General features: G+C 49.9%; 1 protein-coding gene across 3 annotated transcripts in view; it reads right to left on the bottom strand.

The window, feature by feature from the left end:
• Positions 1–11,028, bottom strand: part of SLC6A17 (solute carrier family 6 member 17) — a 49,803-nt gene extending 38,775 nt beyond the window's left edge. For 2 of the 3 annotated variants that reach the window (XM_032487294.1, XM_032487296.1), the window contains exon 1: positions 10,616–11,028. The gene's annotated coding sequence lies outside the window, so the exon portion shown is untranslated. Of the gene's footprint in view, positions 1–5,459; positions 5,577–10,615 lie in introns of all 3 variants that reach the window. The other variant, XM_032487295.1, reaches the window with a different exon arrangement.
• Positions 11,029–18,280: the final 7,252 nt, after the last annotated feature.

Genomic DNA, 18,280 nt, shown 5'->3' with positions numbered 1-18,280 from the left:
AAGAGGAAAAAATAGTGCGACTAAAAGGCAGACAGGTAAAAATATCTCCTGCCAGAGGGCTGATGGCTCCACAACAGCTTTCCCAGCGCAGCACCCAGCAGTTACCCCAGGGGGTGGGGGTGGGGGCTGCTCACCTTGCAACCAAGGCCAAGCCAGGGGCCCCTCTCCACCCCACAGCAGCCAGAGAAGGGGAAGGGGTCTCTCTGGAACACTCAAGTCAGCCCTCTGAGCACCTGCCTCTGGGGTTGGTGAGGTGGTACCAGGTAACTCAAGGGACAAACTTAAGGGAGTCACTTATTTTCCAAGTGAGACCCCCCAGGGGGGCTGAGTGGACAAGCTGTCATCTTGGGGAAAGCAGGCAGCCAAGGGGACCACAGACCCCCACCCACGCCCCAGGGGTGGCCTCACCGAGCCCCATGGAGCATGCCCAGCTTTGCTGCCCTTGGGTCTCAGGGGTCTGGAGAGAGCACCGCACACCCATAAATGTAAACCTCCACGGCGGGAGAGCCGTGAGAGCCCCCAGGAGGGAGGGCCATGGAGAAGGCCCAGCTCCCCGGGCCATACGGCCGACGACCAATCCAGGTGGGGAGAAGGAAGCAAGGTTGGGCCCTTTCCTCTCAGAGAACTTGACAGCATCCTGATTTCCAGGTGACTCGAAGTGGTGGTCCACACAGTTCTCCTAATTACCTCAGAGCCTCTGGGCTTCCACAGAGAGCAAAACTGGTCAGGCCGTTATCAGACACAAACTGTCCTCCAAATTATTTTTAATTGTCTTACTGGAACCTCTGGCGGTCCCCTGGGGCAAACTGCTCCTGACAGGCCCTGGCCTGGATGTGGTGGCCACTCGCCTGCCTTGGGTTTTCTCGCCCAGGACACACAGGCAGGGACCCAGCACCGTTCTCGGCCTCTCCCTCCTTCACCCTCCATCCTAAGGTTGCAAACTCCTGTCAGCAGGTTCAGATCTATCCTCTCCTATCCCTCATGCTTTAGCTCAAGCCTTCTCTCCTCTAGAGGCCGGCAGCAGGCTCCCAGCTCACCTCTCCTCCAGGCTTTCAGAGGCTGCTTCTCAGAAGACCAGTGCCCCTCATTCCCACTGCCACCGCACCGCCCTGGCCCAGGCATGCGCAGCTCCTCCTCTGGGCTCCCTCCCACCTCCCCAGCCCCGGCTCCCCCCCCCCCCAACCACCACTCCCCGACCTCTTCCAACTGGAGCTTCTAGTATTTGAAGGCCCAGCTCAAGCCCCCCAACCCCGTCTCACCCGTGATGCCTTCCGCAATTCTCTAAGTGAGAACGAATGTCCCTTTCTCTCCCCTCCACAGCAGGCTCCTAAGAAGACTATTTCACACTTTGATCATTTGGCTATCTGGTATAGCTAGCTGTTAACATGCCTGATCCCTTTCCTAACGACAAGGCTCTCTGAGGGCAGGACTCAGGGTGTATTCAGCCCCTCTCCACTGCCCGGGCCCAGCAGTGCCTAGAACACAGGACAGAGCTCGGCACTTACAGATGCTCCGGCGTCTCTGCCTGCCTACCCTCCAGGAACAACCTGCTTCCTATGTTGAAATCCAAATCACTGCCTTTGCCTTTGACATGAAGATGCTGGGCAGAAAAGCTAACAGCTCTGACTAGAGAGATGGTACACCGATCAGAAGTCGCCTGCCCAGCCGGGGGCTCTAATTCCACGCAGCCCTGCAGCACATGTGGGGAGGACCCCCAGGCCTTGGAAGGCCTACCAACTGCATCTGGTTACCACATGGATAAAGGGGAAAAAGAAAGAAAAGCTTACTGAGAAGTGAAGCCAACAGAACAGTGGTTCCTAACTCCATTTCACAGATTCGCTGGGTTTGTACTGTGGTCTCCAGGCCTTATCCCAGCTCCCAACGTCTTTGCTTGTGCAAGGTCAAATCCTGGTGCCTACATGTGCTCAGTAAATATGGTATGAATGAAGTGAATGAGTGAATCAATGAATTGTGGATTTTGAGCTCCCCAAATTTTCTAGAGTCTGATGTGATTTCCAGCTTCAAATATTCCCCCTTTTCCAACGTGATATTCTGATGATCCCAAGAACATGTGATGCCCCAGCAGCAGTTTAAAGCTAAGGTAGACTAAGAAGTCTGGCCATCATTCACTGACTTTTTGTCTTTTATAAAGTATCCGTGGTCTGTGCTTCCCTTTCTCTACTTTACAGACGGGCTCCATCCTCACCTCAGAGACATGAACCCTGGATGGGCACAGTCTTGGCACCGAGTGTTCCAGGGGCTGGTGGACCATTCCAAGCAACAAACAGGCAAAGGAGCCAGTGGAATCATCTGCAGCCCGTCTCACCTTCTTGCTGCATTTGCCGAGCGTGTTCTCTGCAGTCGGTATTTTGTTTTCTTAGTCAAGGAGGAAGGAAAGCAGGAAAGGGGGCAGATGGTCCACAGGGGGAGGAACTGGCACTGGAAAATGTGGGCGGGGCCAGTGCCAACAAAATCTTTTGGTTCATTTCTACCATATCATGTGAGGGGGAAACACATGCCCAGTGGGTATGCAAGCAAGATGCATGAGCCTCGCACTACAATTTAGGTGCTGAGGGCAGAGTCGGGTATAGTAATAAAGACAATGACAACAGTAGCACGGAGACGATACTTCTGGAGGGCTGACTCCATAGCATCCACTGTGTTGAACAGCCATTATGTCCTGTAGCCCCACCAATAATTGTATGAGGCAGGTACCACTATTATTCCCATTTTACAGGTGAAGGAGTAGAGGCTCAGAGGGATTAACTACCTATATTTCACTGAACTGAAAACCCTTCGGTGCTGGTACTTTTTTTAACTTACCAGAGGTCCCTGGAAGGTTTTCCCCCAACTAGGTCACCACTCTACTTAACCAACAGCTGATCTGAAACATTCTCGATCGCACACCCTGATTTTAAGATGTGACACTGTGCAAAAATATGCACCTTGGAATTGATGACATAAGGCACACAGTCAAAAAGTTGAGGCCCTGAGTCCCCACCAACACAGGCTGACTCAGGAATCTGACTCCCAACCATGACACTGAAAGATCACGGGTTTTGGAGCCAGGGAAACCTGGATCTGGGTCCTGCTGCCACTTACTAGCTGTGAGTCTTCGGGAAAGTACACAGCCTCTCTTGGTTTCAGCTTCTGGACCTGAAAAGATGGGGATGAGGCTCTGACCTCCTGGGGCTGTCATGAGGATAAAATGAGATAACGCAGGGGTCACACTGTAAACCTGCACCAGCTGCCCCTCCACATAAGAACACGGGGGAATGGGCTCAAACAGGAATAGAGGCGCATCCACCCACAGTCCTGCGATGGCCTGGAACTGGAGTGGAACAAGCACGCAGGTGCCTGAGGACACAGAGGGCTAGCAGGGGATGCAGGTGCTTGGAACTCCAACTAATCTTCCACTTCCCTCTTGGGCTGGAGGAGAATGGAGCCCAGAGACTCCCATGAACTATAGATTCTGCTAAAATATGAGATTTTAAAAACTCCTCTCTATACTTTCCCTCCCTCTGTCTCTCCTTCCTGTCCTTTACTTTCTTCAACAAATATTTACTGAACGCTAACTATGCACCAGGCCCTGTCCTAGTATAGCAGAGAACAGAGCAAATAATGTCCCTGCCCTGGGGGATTTATATTCTAGTGCAGAAGACAAATAAAAATCAGATAAATGTATAATTAATATTGTATATAGAGGCATATACTGTATCCATAGTGATATCAAATGAATATATAATATAGAGGGGATGGAGTGAGGTAGGGATGCTACAGTATACAGGGGGTTAGGAAAGTAACTCTGATAAAGACCTGATAGTGTGAGACAACGAGCCATGTGGATATTCTGGAAAAACATTCAGGGCAGAGGGAACAGAAAGTGCAAAGGCCCTGAGGTAGGAGCAGCATTTGAGTTCAAAGACCAGAGAAGAAGTGCCCTGTGCCGAGAGCAATCCAGAGCTAGGGAAGAGTGGGAGGTGCTGAGACAAAAGGATAGCTGGCATCTAGTAGGCAGGACTCATCGGCCATGGAAAGAAGTTTGGGTTCCTTTCAAGGCTAACAGGAAGCTGTTGGCAGTTTTCAAGAAGAGGGTGATGTCACTCAACTGTTTTAAGAGGGATCACTGGAGTACCAGTGAGAAAGCAGGGAGGGTGGTTAGAGATGGTGGTGACCTGGGCCAGGCTGTTGGAATTTAAAGAGAGAGGAAAACAGAGGACCTAGGGTGCTGACAGGCACACAGGCCCCAGGCGGAAGATGCATGAGACTGTTCTGATTTGGAAAAAAAAAATTTTTTAATCAGATGTGAAAAATAAAAACTCCAAGAGCAATGAGTGAAGGCCTCACTCCCTTCTTTTCTTGCTCAAGGGAGGCCCACGGTGGTGACAGATGGGTCCTCACAGCATCTGCCCAAATCCTCTGACCTGGATTTTTTAAAAGCCACTATTTTCTCTTGTCTCAGAGAGAGAGAGAGAGACAGACAGAAGGGATCAAGGGTGTCCAATTACCTGAGTCACCCACCAGAGTGCCAAAGAGCACTTGAAGGAATAGTGACGAGAAAGCCTTAATTACAGTCTCAACATGATGTCTGTTTCCTGAGAACCAGAAACGTTTGTGTCTCTTTCCTCACCAGCCTTCGGTGTGGCTTTGTGGAGGGGTTCCCGTCGGGAACAAGTCGCAGGACACCTGAGATCGTAGCGGAGGGAGCACACATGTTTGAAGACATACTGTGCTTACATATGTTGTTTAGCCCCTCAACAGCTTGGGATAAAATGTAATTCTCATCTTCCAGACGAAGAAGCCAAAGCTAAGGAAAGATAACCATCATGTACAAGATTGCCCAGCCAGGAAGTGGAGGAGAGGGGAGCCACACTGTGATCTCCCACACTCTGCAGCCCAAACTCTTTCCCGTGTACCGGTTCCTCCAATCTTCTGCAGGTGATGACACACAGAGAAGAGAGGACTGGGATGGCACACTGGGGTCAATGGAGGTGGCTTCACCACCCTGGGCCACTCAAGGCTATTCCCAGGGATGAAGGTATCATTATTTCTGGGCCACATGCCATCCACCTGGGGCACGGGTTAGGAAGTTCCTCCAGTGCACCATGCTGCACTGCAAAGTGACACACGTGACTCATTCAGCAAGTCAACAGTAGAACAAGTCCATCTACCACCCTTCCTCCCTGGGGTCAGGAGCTTCCTCGCTTGGCCATGTCCTTTCCCAAAGCTAAAGATGTAATGCAATGTCGGGGACTGGCCAAGGAGAGTTCTTCCAGTTGTTCTAAAGGAGTCTCCAAATTACTAGCAGGCAGGTTGTCTCAGAAGTGTCCCAAGACCGTGGACAGCACCCACCAGGCCACTCTGGGAGCCAGTACTGGGTTGCCCAGCCCAGGAGCACACTTGCTTCCCTTCCTATAGACCCCAGGAAGAGGAGCTCCACGTCCTCACTGACTACTCACCTGGCAGCACCTGCGGGAGCCTTCCCACCGATGACTGTTCACATCTCCTGAAAGGCAGCTTTATCAAACAGCACTCCTGATCTGGAGTAGGATTTCAAACCACAGGAGCCCAGAAGTCTTATAATTAAAGAGAAAATGCAATCAGCAGGAATTTGAGGTGTAGACCAATGAATTCTATTTGCAAGTGAAATAATAAGGAGGCAGATTAGTGGTGCACAGAATCCAATGGAAATTCTAATTAAACCAGTAATTAGAAATGATGGAATACAGTGAGAGGCAACTTGTTATCATCAGATAAGCTGTGAGTAGGCTCTGGAAGACAGAGTGGCAGCTCAGTGGGACAAATGCAGCTGATGCAATGCCCCCAGGCCCTGGGAGCTGGGGCGTCACTTCCTCCAGCCCGCAGTCACCCCACCCTCACTCCACAAGGAGCCTCAGAGCACTTTCAGCCTCAGCTCCCAAGCTGGGGACTCAGGCCGCCCAGGCCTCACCTGACCCAGAATTCCTCTCTGACAAAACAGACCTGGTTCTAAACATGAGGATGATTCGGTACAGTAATACACCCTGCATCTGCAATTATGTTCTCACATGTGAGTTTTCTGTGAAGATCTAAGTATATTTTTAAAAATATACTTTTACACAGTGAACATCTAACTATATGTTTACGCAGTGAAGATCTAACTATATTTTTTAAATAGTTGGATTTATCCATAAATGAACGATGCTTTAATTTTTTAAATCACTCATAGGGAGATGGAGGTGGAGGAGAGAATTACCCAGAGACTGTATCCCCTCAAAATGGCTGCCCACAGAGCAAGGGTTTCTGGGAAGATCTCCTTGTTCACTGGGGGTGGGGGAGCAGTAATGCTTACATTCCAATTACCCACCCTGACTTTAAGAAACTTCTCTACCATGATCAAAGGTGGCTTGGAGATGCCAGGCAGGCGAAGACAGTATGGGCTTGTTCTTCCAGGCAATTTCTCAGAGAGAGGAGATGGAGAACCACAAGGAATCAGATGCCAAGTTTCCCAAAACAGCCAAGGATGGAAGCGGTGGAGCCCCAAGGGTAAGGAGAGTGAGCTCTCCATGGGACAAGACCAGAAAGCAAGCAGCATCTCTCCTGGCAGCCCACAAAGCAGCTGCTGTAAAAAACCTTGAAGTGTTAGCAGTTTTGCCCTGGGGTCTAAGATCTCATCAGAAACTGCTGCCTGTCCCTGGCTCACACCCTCCAGCACAGAAATCTGACACATCAAAGCTCCCACCAGAGACTGGCTGTCCTTAATTCTATAGACGCAAAAAGCCTCAGGACAACTTCCGGTCTGCTCTGACTCTTTCCTTACTGTTGTCAGCACCAACCCCTGACTTGGACAAACTTTAAGTGAAAGCGGTCAGGGGTGGTAGAGGTCAGGAAGAGAAAGATGGGCAGGACAGTAGAGCACCAAGATGGAGCCTGGGATCTTCTTCCAAGTTCCAACCCACCTCAAACCACATACCATATTTCTTGAATGTTAGAAGTTGAGGTATGTTCACTCTCTACCAATTTCCCATTGGTGGCAATTCATGTCCCCTTTTCTCAAGGCACCAGCATAAAGAACTAGACTCACAGGTTTAGACAACCACATTTGGGTAAATGCCTAGGTTGCCAGCAACATTTATTAAGAACTTCTTATGGAGACATATCACATAGATATTAAGAGCATCAAGTTTGGAAACTGACAGACCTGAGTTCAAATTCCCAGGTTGTCATTCACTACTTGTGTGACCTTGAGCAAATTATTAAACCTCTCTGAACCTCAAGCCCCACATCTGTAAACATCTGAGAGCAACATCTGCCTCCTGGGACTAGAGAGAAGGATAAATGAGATGGTCTATGAATAAAGCACTCAGCCCAGCACAGGAGCCTCAGTAAAAACCTGGATATTATCACCATGTGCCAAGCATGGCATGAGCTGCTGGAACCCACAACTGCACCCACCCTGCTTAAAAGCAGGCAAAGTAGGCATTTCCCCACAGGTCACTGTCCCCTCTGCGCTTGGGGTAGTGCATTAACACAGATCTACCTGCGGTACTCTGCTTCTGACTTCTGAAAGCCTGGGACACCAGTCGGGGGTCAGGGGGAGGCTGATGTAAAAGGACTCTGTAGGGGCTGATCACAGAGTCTTCCCCCATCCTGATGCTCCAGGTATTTTGCTGTAAGGATTTCTTGCAGTCCAGCCTGAGAGCAAGCAATCACTCAGAACTGGTTCAAGAGGAAAAAAACCACCAAAATCCATCTCCCCTTTAAACTATTCTGCTGCTTATCTTAGCAGCTTTGAAGGGATTAATGATGAATTGTCCTGCCGCAGCAAACCTGGACAGGAAGGAGCAGGAGGGAAGGGAAGCTGTCCAGGCAGAAGGAACTTGCTTCTCAGGAATCCTCTCATCTCTGTATATGTCATCCTTGGAATTTTCTCCCAGATCCAACTGGGAGGGCACTGATTCCAGGGTGCATGTACCCCTCCCCTCCCCACACAAACATGCACACACATTCCAGTAGCAGACTGGAGTCCTGGGGGTCAGCATGGCTTCTTTCCTGCTGCCCTGGGGATTCCCTTACTTCCTTTGCTCTGGAGGGGCGCACATCTTAAATCAGCACCAGGTCTAGACACATTACAGGAGGGAGGAAGGGGCCCAGGATCCTTCAGGAAAGGCAGGAGACATACTCCTTTCCTCTCCAGGAAAGGCCAGCCTAACTTCTTCTGGATAGTTCTCTTGTAGCTCCCAACTCCATTATGGATAGGACAGGTGGGGAAGGGGATGGCAAGACCTGTTCAGAGGGCAGCGACTCTTAAAGTTCAGCAGGTGCCACAACTTGGGTGCAGTCACGGTCGCAAACGATCCTAAGGAGGCAAGGTCTGTGCTTGAATCTCACCCCGGAGCAACTGCAGGCAGCCAAGGGCACCCAGCAGACCCAGCCCGGCCCTCCCCACCTCCCCAACTCTGTTACTCAGGCTTCCCCATTCAGGGTCTCTCAGGGGAGACTTGAGGGTTGGAAATAGGTCAGTCTGAAGCTGAGTTATGGGTCCTTCTTAACCACACGGGAAGCCCTGACACTTTCATTTGTCTCTACACCCCGCTCAGAGTGAGAAACAAGGACAAGATGAGAAAGAATCACCTCTGGTTAAGGCCCATAAGGAAAAGAGTGGGGAACTAACACTTAATGAGCATCTGCTATGTGCCTAGCACTGGGCTCAAAAATAAGCCTGCAGAAAAGGTACCACAGGCATCTCTGCTTTACAACTCAGGAAACCAAGGCTCGGGAGATAAAGTGACTTGCCCAAGGTCACCCTGCACTGGCACATGGCAGAGCACTTCGCCTGGTTCTCACCACAGTCACAGGCCCTCTCCTCCAACCTCCCCCTCAACCCAGCCTCAGTCGCTTCCCCATGGGGTCAGAGCTCCGGGACCCTTGCCTAGCAGACAGGCAGTCTGAGCTCTGCTTACCTCACTCTGGGGACTTGTTAACCTCTGGTCAGTGGACCCAAAACACTGGGAGCTCGGGCCATTGCCACTCACAAGTCCTGGCAAAGAACCCCATTCAACTCACAAACAGCTGACACACGACTCTGTGTGTGTGACTCAGGCCAAACACACTCACTCCGACCAGAGCTGGTGGGCACGATTTGCCTCCTGCACTGAGTCACCCTCCAGGCTGAGCAGCAGGGATGCGCTGAAACTCACCACCTACTTAGCCACAGCTGCTCCATCAGAGGAAAAGCCAGCAGAGGAGCTGAGCCTCTGACAGTCTCCATGGATGGGCTCCTGCCAAGGTCAAGCAGGTGTGACCTCGAAGCCCTTCCTGCCAGGGGATGGGTCCACCTCACAGGACCATGGGATAATATAAGCACAGCAAGAGATGCAAGAAGCCCTCTGTTAACCCCCACACACTCCGACCTTGCTCTCCAGACACCAATCAGTATGTCCAGCACAGCACAATCAAACAAAAGTTTTAGTTGAATTTTTTTGGAGCCATGACAGGATTTTCCTTGTTCCTGGAAGCTCCTGTTAACAGGGGCAGTGTCCTCAAAAGAATCTTCCTTCCCTATACCTGTCTCCCCAACCCAAACCCCCCTGCCTCATGTTCACAGCTGAATTGCTCCAAAGGTAGCTCTGCTTAGAAATTTCCTAATCTGAGGGTCTATTAAAAAATTCTCAAAGAAGGAAAGAGGAATGGCAACAAACAGTAATAATAATTATTATTATTATTATTATTATTATTTGGTTATTATTATTATTATTATTATTATTATTATTATTATTATTAGAAACTCCCCTTGATAGCCATTGGGTCCTGTAAGGTGAGTGGCCTCAGGATTTCTGAACACTTGCAGCCTTGACAGGGCTGTTTAGGCTTTAAAAGAATAGAGCAGGAGGCCGCGCCCCAGCTTCTCCGGGGCACTGCAAGCGCCGCTTGAGAGCACGGTGCGCACAGGTATAAACGTGGCAGAGGCCCTCTCTCCCGAGGCGGCGCCCCCTCCAGACCTGCTCCCCGCGCACGTCCCCCATCTCTGCCATTCCGTTCCCCGATGCTCATCCCTCGAGGGAAGATGGGCTCCCCGCTAGCTCTGAATTCAGCGAGGACCAGCCCCAAGACTGGGAATTAAATATTCATCGCGGGCGTGAGCGTTCTGATTCTCTTGCCAATGTTACTGTCAAGGTCATGGGCCTGAAGCCGAGCGGCTGGGGCTGGGGTCTCCAGCCGCTCAGGAGTCTCCCCGCCAGAACTGCGCCCTAGGCGCGCGGCTCAGGGAGGCGATTCTGGCGGGGCCTCCACCCCGGTCCTCAGGGGGCGCTTGCCTCGGCAGCTCTGCCCTACTACCTCCGGAGTTCTTGGGCCCTCCTGAGCCCTAGAAGCTGGAGCCCAGTGTCCAACCCGTGAGCGCGGCGCTGGGCACCCCCGAGGCGCCTAAGGAGCGCCGGCCCCGGGGCTCCGTCGCCAAGCAACGGCGGCAGGAGTGGCGGGAGGAGCCCCGGGCCCGCGCAGCGCCGGGAGGACACCGAAGCAGCGCCTCCTCACACCTTGGTCCTTAGGCCTCCCTGGCTGGGGCGGGGCCGAAACAGATGAAGTTGCGGTGGATGTTCTGGTAAAGCCAGGCGGGGCGCAGCCGGCGACTCACCTGTCCCGCGTGGGTCGTCGCGCAGCCTCAGCCCCTACGCTCCGGTCGAGTAGCTGCGGTCCCCGACGGGTCGCGGGAGCACAGCCCTTCCCACGGGTAGTCCGAGTGTGGTGGCGATGGGCCCCGGCCGGGGCTGGGAGGGGACCCGGAGCCGCGCGCCGGCGCACGCGATCCTGCTTAGCTCCTCGCTCCCTCCCTCGCCGCCGGTCCCGGCCCGTCTCCCGCCCGCGGCGCGCTCAGGCCTCGGGGGAGCGGTCCGGGAACCCAGGTCCCGCGGCGGAGGGAGCGCGTGAGGCTGTGGGCACCGAGGCCGAGTGCCACCCTCCCTGCGCGCTGGCCGCGCCGGCTCTGCGGAGCGGAACGGAGCGGGGCGGAGCGCAGCGCAGCGCAGCGCGCACTGTTCCCTCGCTTTGCGAAAGGCCACCCTGGCGGCGGGGCGCCGTGACGCAGGCTTGACTCACTCGCGGGCCCACGTCAATGCGAGGCTCTGGGTCCGCGAGGGAGGCTCTGATGGCCGACGCAGGCGGAGGGGGTGGGCAGGGAGAGGGAGGGGTCTGCCCCAGGAGCAGCCTCTTGAAGCCCCTGGCCAAGGGACCCAGACCCTGAAGCATTACCAGGTTCTGCCCTCAGGGGAATGCGGCCCCATGGCCAAGGCCCTCCTGAGCCCTGGGCCTCCCTTCATTCGTCTATTCAGGTCCATCTCTTTCGGCCGTCTTTCATGAACTCACCCCGCCAAAGTGGTCATTCCCCTGCCCTAGCCACTTCCATCTCTGTGCCTTTGTTCACCCTCTTCTTACTTTTCCACTTCACTGTCCTTCCACCCTACCATTCTGCAAGACTCCTCCCTGTACGTTTACCTCCTCAATACACCACTCATCCATTGAGCTCCTACTGTATGCCAGAGGCTGTGGGGGCTAAGAAGATCGCCCCTCTGGGAGATGAGGGCATGGAACCTCCGGGAGGAGGCAGAAAAGGGGTTATCCAGGAAGCTACAATTTAAGACAGAAGGACGGAAGAACCGTACAAGATTGAGCACAGTGAGTGAAGGGAGAGGGAATTTCTGACTGGGCTCTGGGCAGGCCTTATGGTGGAGGTGAGACAGGATACTGACCGCAAAGGGTGGCCAGGATTTCAATGGAAAAGGGGAAAGGTGACCCCTGTGGAGGAGACAGCATAATAAGGACAAAGATTCAAGAGAATGGAGAAGGTGTGCAGGCGGGCTGGCTGGCTGAGCTGGAGCAGCGACGGGCTGATATGAGGTGCAGTTAGACAGGGAGGTATGAGCCATGGGATACTGAGCATTAAATGAGATTTTTCCAAGTAAGACATTTCTAACAGCAGCCTGTCGCATAGTAAACTCCTGCTGTGTTGATGATGATGTTGATGATGACACAGTGAGGAGCTGGGCCAGGGGCTTGGAAGAAAGGTGGTTCAGGCCAGAGCTCTTTGTCTTGGGGTCCTGTGCACATGGAACAGTACCTGGAGCTCTGTCTTGCAAACCAGGCTGTCACTGGTCCAAACGAGTCGTGTGCTAAGGAGGGAGCAGTGAGAATCTGAACGGAGAAGAGACTTCCCTGGGCACAGTCAGGACAAGCAGGCAGCTGCCCCTCCTCTCCCAACTCACCTGGTGCCATCCTTGGAGGACGGCAGCCCTTCTTACAGCTCCGAGGGCACCTGCTCCTGTCTAGTTGGGGACAGCTAGTCTGTGTCAGGCATGGTGCTAAGCTCAGTAGCTCATGGCTGAATTCAGAGGCAGGGTTTATACAGTCAGTCGAGGACAACTTGGGAGGTGTTAAGGAGCTAAACAACTTTCCTCTGCATAGGCCAGAGCCCAACGAAAGCCTCAAAGCAGCTGAGAAGGTGAGATGAACAATGACGAACTTCATCCAGACATAAGAGGAAGAAAATGTTTCCTGGAGCAATAAAAAAGGGGCTTTGTTAGCACCTAGGGGAGTTGTGTTCAGTTCAGTTTTTGCTCTGAGTATTATGTTGCTTGCAAGAGGGAACAGGATTCTATTTCTCACTCTCTCTCTCTGTCTCTCTCTCTCTCCTGGGACATGCCCGATACGTGTGCATATATACATATACACATATATATGATTCATGTAAGAATCTTTGTGGAAACAGCACAGATAACTTAATGAACTTTTACATTTTGGTTTCATGTTTCTTTTCAAAATCCATCCTTCTCAGTTCCATCAAGAGCTTATATGGAATATTGCTAGAGCTTTAGTTTATTTTGAGCTATAAATATAAAGCAGTAACGTGAAATGCTGATAAAGCAGTTAATGTTAAGTTTGAGCTGCATGAATAGAACTGTAGTTTTTAGATGAAGGGGTGGATGTAACCAGTCTATCTAACTTCCTCTCTGAAGCTAGAGGACTACTCTAAAGAAATAGAGAGCAACCAGGGACGAGCTTGTGCTGAATTTACCACACCCCCAGCCTCACAGACCTAGGTCTGGATCCAGTCAGGCCATTTAGAAGCTGCAAGCTTAGGGGACAAGTGAGAGATAAAGCCAGAAGGCAAGTTGGATTTGCTAATGTGGATGCCTGACATGCTAGGCTAAAAAAGCCTACTTATGTCAGAAGGTAATAGGGAGCCACTGAAAGTTTTAGAGCGTGATGGTGACATTATGGGGCTGACTTCCTATCTAGACTTAAATGGGAGGAGGCCACCCCAGACCCCTTCAGAAGCATCCCTGCTTCCTGAGAGAAGGCAGCAATTTCTAGTCCCAGGTTCTACCTCACAGCAGTTCTGAGAGTCCCTTCATCCTTGACCTTACCTCACTTCCTGTCTGAGAGAACTCCTGCAGTGAGCAGGGTTGGGGGAATGTGAGGAGAGAGAGAGGTCAGAGGCCCTGGAGGGTCAGAGAGGGCCTCTAGATTTTTTCCTGCACGTGCCACCTCACCGTCCCCAGGTGTGACTCAGGTGAGCCTGTGAACCACTTGGTTCCTCACCTCCCCCCACTCCAGCATTGTGAGGCTGGAGGAGAGGAATGGACAGCTCTCCACAGGAGCAAGAGGCGCCACACAAAGGCAGGCCAGGCCCCACTGCCCAGCTCCAAAGGCAGCCTGGCCTTCTGCCTATTGGGACTCGGTGGCCTAGAATGCTGGCCTGGGGCATCTGACTCCACAGGGTCCTTATCATGCAGGGTGGGTGTCCGACTAAACACCCCTATGTGAACATCCAGAACACAAATCAAAACCCACCTGAGGATCAGTGAATCTAAGGGACCCTGCATACAACAAAAGGACTTGCCTCGTTCTCTTTTTTTGAGACAGCAGGATGTCAGATAAACTCAGGTTCTGATCCAACACTGCCTTGCCGGGTGACCTTTGACAAATCACTTAATATCGCTGACCTTCAGATACTTTATCTAGAAAATGGAAATAATCTGTTCTCTAACCTCGTGGGGTGGTTGTAAGGATTAAATGAGATAAACCCCTGTGTAAACTCAAGGCAGTAGTCCCACTGTTGCTTTTAGCTCATAAGATGTACCCGACGCTACTCTAAGCATCTTACACCTATTAACTCATTGAGTCATTCAAAAGGCATTCACCTTGAAAGTCTGCAATGTGCTTTCTCCCCTTCAAAGCTGAAAACGTCATTTAAAAACTAATTTGTCATGAAAAAACAATGTAATTCAGTAATGTGATTGAATGCAAAATTAACATGTAAAATGGCAATAACCACCAGATATACAACAGCCAGTAAGAAGATATGAGCTGCTTCAGTTATAATAGCAACAATGAAAGAGAAAAATACTCAGAAATAAACTTTAAAAGATGTGTAGAAGGCTCCTGAATGCCACTGAGAGATCTGAAAGGGCATTTGAACATAAGAAAAGAAACGACAGTTTCTTAGATTGGAAGATAAATCACAGTAACATGTTAATTCTCTCTAAATTAATCCATGTTTTTAAATGACCCTAATGAAAATCACAAAGGGGTTTGAATTTTCTTTTTTAACTAGACAAGATGATTCTGAGGTTCATATGGAAAAACCAGCAAAACAGCCAGAGAAATTATAAGGGAGAGTAATGGGTGTGATGTGGGAATTTAGCAGGTGGGAAAACATAACATAAAGCTGCAAGTTTAAATTAACGCGGTCCTAGTTATGAGAAATATATGAGGCAGAACATGTAATCCAGAAATAAAGGCAGAGGCAGTCATTTGGAATATGATAAAGATACATCTCAAATGAGTAGCGGGAAGATGGATTTTTAATAGATGGTATTGGCTTGGCCATCTGAAAAAAAGGAAATTTGAGTCCCTGCCTTACTCCTTATACCCATATACATTGTAGATGTACTGAGATTAATAAATGTAAAAATAAACATAGAAGGCATCAAAAGTAGTACTTAGAGGGGTATTTACAGCCTGAAATAGATATATTAGAAAAGGAGAGTGAAAATCAGTGAACCAAGCAACCATCTCAAGAATGTAGGAAAATCGACCTAAAGAAAACAGAAGGGAGGAAATGATAAAGACAGTATAGCAACTGGTGAAATAGGAAAGCAAACATATCATAGAAAGGATCATCAAAGCCAGAGGTTTGTCGTATGAAAAGTCTAATTTTTTTTTTAATGAAATCTAAAAGTACTAAAAGAAAGCATGGAAAAAATTGTCATAATGCTGAGTGGGGAAGACCTTTCTAAGTCTGATAAAATCACTGGTGTCCTCCTGCTTTATTGTTCTCCAAATCACTTATCACATCTGGCACTCAATTCACTTCCATGTTTATTTGCTTGTCTGCTCCCCAACTAGACAGACAAATGCTGTCTCCCCAGCTCCTAGAACAATCCTGCCATATAGTGGGTGTTGAGGGATATCCGTTGAGTGACGGTTTAAAAAGTGGGGGAGGTATTTCTTTAACATATAGAGTTCAGAAAAATCATTAAGAAAAAGAGAAAAGGTTGGGGGGAGGCTATAGCTCAGTGGTAGAGTGCATGCCTAGCATGGACGAGGTCCTGGGTTCAATCCCCAGTACCTCCAATAAATAAACAGGTGAATGAACCTAATTATCTCGCCCCAAAAATTAATTAAAAAAAGAAAAAGAGAAAAGGATATGAACAGAAAGTTCATAGAATACAAAAGACAAATGGTTCTTCCACATATAAAAAGATGTTCAATTTCATTCATGATAAAAGAAATGCACGTTGAAAAATAACGATATACCATTTTTTACCTATTATGTTGGCATATAATTTTTTTAAAAAAGAAGGTTGATAGCACGCATCTTGCTAATGGGAGAAGGATTAAATTGTACAATCTCTGTGGAAGATAATTAGACCATATTTATCAAAATTACAAAGGTGCATCCCACTGCCCACAGGCCATATCTATCAAAATTATGAAGACACACACTCATTTTGCATGTGTTTGTTTAAAGGCAGCCATCTAAAGATAATCCTTACTGCAGTGTTTGTAATTTTTTTCTAAACAGGAAACTATTCAGATGTCTATCAATAAGGGACCGTTTACATAGTCAAATTTTTCCAGCCATTAGAATGAACAAGACTTCTCTACATGTTCTGATTTGGAAACATCTGCAAAATGAGTTGTTAAATGAAAAAAAGATGCAGGAGAGTGTGGAGAGGGTGTGACCATTTGGTATGCTCCACATACTTGTAAAGACATAAAAATATTTCTGGAAGGATACGTAAGAAATTGATAATAGTGCTTGCCTCTAGGAAGAAGCGCATGGCTGGGGTGGGGCGCAGGCAAGAGAGAAAAATTTGCTTGTCATCATGTACCTTTTGAACTTTGTATCTTATGTCTGTCCCATGTCAATTCCATATAGGCATATCTGCTTCTGTAATGCATATGAGATCTCTAGAAAGGGAACATCTGAAACTGCCCACAGTGACTTCCTCTGCAGAGGGAAACTGGGGGCTGGAGGGCCCTGGGAACAGAATCTTAGCATTGAACTTACTGAATTTTGCTTTCGTTCTTCTTGTCCATGTGCATGTATTACCTGCTCATTAAAATAGCAAAATGCATTTCTCCCAGCTGCTCTAGACTACCGCCTTCTGCAGATCTCTTCTCGGCCCCTGCCTCCCTCCCAGGCCCTTGCCTCCCTCCCAGGCCCCTCTCCGTTCAAGCATACTCTCTGCCTTCTCCCCAGCAGGGCATGGTGGGAAGAGCGGGGATTGTGGAATCAGATAGATTGGGGTTCTCATTCTGACTTGGAGCTTTCTCATCCTCATCTGTAAAATGGGAGTATCAGCAGTATCTATGTTCTAGGGTATGTGAGGAGTGCATGAGATAACATGTATAAAGTGAGTGCTGGATAAACAGTGGTTCCTGCTAGAATTAACTTGCTTTTCCAGAACATGGCTGTAACCCCCAGGACAGGCTGGGTGGCTGAAGCCTTCCTCCCTTTGGCTACTGTCTCCAAACATTGAAGGAAGAAAGAAGTGGCAAAGGCTTTGAGCAATGACAGTATCTTCTAATATTTATGAATAGCAGTGAGGACATTCCACTTGTTTGTAACTGCAGAGGGGTGAAAGAGGGTGTCCCAAATCGCCCGCATGCCCGGCATCCTGGGGCCACAAACTCCCAGCCGGGGAGGAAGCCTTGTTCCATGTAAACAGAAGGGAGGGGGCTGCTCTAGTAGGAGCAGCATCCACAGGGAGTCGGGTGGGGAGGGGAATGTGCCAGGAGACAACAGGAAGGGAGGGGGCTATACGCCCGACCAGACCTGGGGCGAGACAATTAGATGCAAAACTTCCCTCGCCCAGAGCCAGCATGGAGCTTTCAGTCCCAGAGTCAAATATAGACCCACTTCCATAAAAGCACCAGCCTGCTTCTATAAATACCTCAGCCAGTTTTCCGGGGTTCTCATGTGACTTTGATGCCTACCTCGTCTGCGGGGATCCATCTCCATGGTGACCAAGCCATGTGATCAGCCTCTCTTCATTCATGGCAGGTCACCACATCCCGGATTGGGGGTGGGGTGGTGAAGGGGGCTGGAGGGAGGGTTAAGGAGAGGGAGTACGGGGGTGAATAATGACTAAAGTGTCCAGTCTGGGGGAAGACTGCAGAGCTCCAGCCTTATTCCAAGGATGCTCTGACAGAATTATTGATCTCCCAGGTTGGCTGTCAGGCAAGGAACATTTTTATTCAAGAAGCAATAGACATCTTTGCCTCTGAATCAGAGAAGCAAAAGTTCAGAGCTGTAAGGCACTTTAACAATCCTCTAGGACTGTTACAATCTGCTTGTTGTCAGATGAAGGAAACCAGGCCCGGAAAGGTCGAGAGACTTGCCCAAGGTCATGCAGCGAGTCAGTTGAAAACTAGGACAAGTGCCAGGGAGCATGTCCCTAGCAGGCTCCTTCCCACCTCACTGGGGCTCCGCTCTGGTCTGGAGGCTATGGGGGCCAGAGATATGTGTGACTCTGGTGAGTGGGAATTTCGGTACCTTGATTCCCAGGTTATTCCACCTGGCTGGAGTCACAGGTCCTCCAAAGGAGGGAGATTTATTTATTCTGTGCCGAGGCTCAACCCTGGCTGCTTGGCTGATACACATGGAGAGAGTGGCTAATAACTCGTGAGAAGTCCTGCAGTGCTGAGCAAACCCACATGTCATCCATGGTAATCTGTGGAAATCCCTCTTTGATCAGAATGTCCCAGATCTGCCCCCATCCATCTGAATCCCTCC

Source organism: Camelus ferus, chromosome 9 (assembly GCF_009834535.1).
Source record: "Camelus ferus isolate YT-003-E chromosome 9, BCGSAC_Cfer_1.0, whole genome shotgun sequence".
NCBI classification, from domain to species: Eukaryota; Metazoa; Chordata; class Mammalia; order Artiodactyla; family Camelidae; genus Camelus; species Camelus ferus.
Note: the sequence above shows the minus strand (reverse complement) of the source record. Positions and strands in the feature narration are given on the sequence as shown.